The sequence below is a fragment of the Dermacentor albipictus genome, unplaced genomic scaffold, assembly GCF_038994185.2.
Source record: "Dermacentor albipictus isolate Rhodes 1998 colony unplaced genomic scaffold, USDA_Dalb.pri_finalv2 scaffold_50, whole genome shotgun sequence".
Classification (NCBI taxonomy): Eukaryota; Metazoa; Arthropoda; class Arachnida; order Ixodida; family Ixodidae; genus Dermacentor; species Dermacentor albipictus.
Window position 1 is genome coordinate 800500 of NW_027225604.1, and position 2491 is coordinate 802990.

A 2491-nucleotide genomic window follows, 5' to 3' on the forward strand; every position below is an offset into this window, starting at 1 on the left:
CGCCGAAAATGCACCGTGTGACAACCGTATAAGATTCGCGTATGAGATATCGTTCTCACAGGGTGAAAGGGGTCACTCCAATCCCTTTCCCCCTGTTGAGCTCTTCTTTTCCTCTCCCAATAGGTCACGTGGCTTCTCCTTCGCGAAGTTTGACGACATCACAGGGTCTGCATAAAGAGCTTCGCTGTAAAACGCGCGGAAGCAAACTACCGGTGGCGGAATCTTCCTGTGCCGGAAAGTACGCTTACACGAGAGCAACAGCTGCGGGTATGGTTTCGCTTTTTCGAGGAGAGATGGCGCCACTTGTGCAGTGACCGTGGTTTGCCGGGCAACGCAGTTCTGGAAAGCCATTGGAGCCAGCTCCATGGCGGAAGACTCAAAGAGAACTTGGTGAATTCAGTTACGAAATGCGACGGCAAAGGCGCTTCGCGATGCGTGCGTGATATACGACTAGCAAACCATGGTTTTACGAGGGTATTCGTGTTCTGTCTCTGTCACCGTTCACTTCATGCACATTCCCTTCAGGCGACACGTGTATTGTACATTGCCGGTAGCATAAAAGAAATACGCACTCTTTTTCCACAGCCAGCAGCGCCACTTTATTATTCTTGTTATACAGTATAGAACAGTGTTTTGACATGCTTCTTTGATTGCGGACTTGCTGTGTCCTGCCGGTCTATATTTTGCCAATGAAACGATTTTGCCCTCAAAGATTTGTCCCTTGTCGGTGATGTAGCTGCCTTTGTCGGTCTAAAAGAAAGCGACATAGGTATTTCCGAAGCAGTCGAATATTTGCTAACCAAGCAAACGAGGATGCTGTCGAATGGATACGCCAAGAACGTTGTCCTGTGCCTCAATAATGACGAAGTGGCTGTACTAGTCTCTGGTAAACAGGGTCGATGTGATGCTATAATGCACAGAGAGACGACAAAGCATACGATTGAAAAAAAAAAAAAAACATTTAGGAAAACACTGTTTATGAACAAGTTCCTTTCGCTACGTTTGCAGGTAGCTCAAAATCACGAGCCCGAATAAAAATAATTATGTTTCAGCCGTGTCAAATGCACCATAACACACATCTAACAGAATTTGTGCTCCAAAAGTAACGTGTGTTCGCAGGTAGAGGTTTTTTACCACGCCACCATGTAGCGGCTAGGTTCTCTCTTCATTTTTTTTTTGTTCTTCCTTCTGCCGAGAGTGCTGGTTTGCAACAATATTTATGAACTGACTTGGTGTTTTTGAAGTACAAAGCGCGGGAACTAGTATCTTAATCCCGCACCTCAATTATTTTCGATATTGAAGCCTGGAGACAGCAAAACTCGTTGAAAAAAGTCAATATTACTTGCATGTCCTTTTGCAGCGTCTTTTTGATTAAGCTATAGGTGCCAGAAATTCGTTGCCTTTATACTTACGACAGAGACAATTAAGTGACTTAAAAAAATTGACGCTGAAACCGGCGTCGTTCCACGAACCATGTAAATGCTTCGTTCCTATTAACACTTTATTAGATATAGAGATGTTACGTCTTTCGCTATGCATATCATGTATGCAACGGATGTGTGAAGGCTGAAGGTGTCATGTGTGAAGGCTGACAGATTGTTAGAATATCTTTGGTTAACTACTTAATTTAGTAACTTATAATATTATTCCTATTTAATCATTTAAATTACGTGACAATTTGATCTGCAAAGTTGAAGCCGGTCACTGAGCGGTAGTGCACTTAGTCGGAATACTGATAGTGCCGGAAGTTCAGAATAATTCGTGCCTAAAACCTTCCACAGAATACATGACATGATTGCATTGTTAGGTGTATTTATAAACACTTTATGCATTACGTGGTTGACGGAAGTAGTCGTCAACCGGGAGTATGGAGCGTGAACAGCCGATATTAAGAGGAAGCATCGCTGGAGTAAATGGGAGCCTTATGTTTATGTATTTGGTGTCCTGAAGAAAATGCCTCTCTAAGGAACTTAGCGATGCGCGAACGGAATACAAAATTGCGCAGACCTTGGCGGCGTTCTATGCTGCAAGACTAGTCTGGCAGTTGTCTAACTTTTCTCGAGCGTGACTCAAGCATTGCCTGCGTGACTGGTGTACTGACGACGGAATATAACGCTTTATTTTGATCACGTTCTTTTCTTCTTTTCTTTTCACTCCTTTGTCGCGACGATTCCGCCGCAAATTACGCGGCCTGCGGATAACACGTCCGGCCCTGTGGCTCGCACAATGAGAGCTCGCCGAATTATTTTTTTTTCCTTTTTTGTCTGCAGGGCGGTCCCACGTCCAATCAACCGGGTTAGTTTCGAGGACGCGAAATACAGTGTAGCTTTTGCGCACGATGTCTTTTTACTTGTGTTGGCTGGCATGCTAGGTCGGTGATTAGGGAGGAGCCCTTCTTGTCACTGGGGCATCTGTATCTGGAGACTTTCTATGTCTATTTCTCTCCCGGTCAGTACGCTTGTAGGGCGTCATTGCTGGCCCACTAACACGC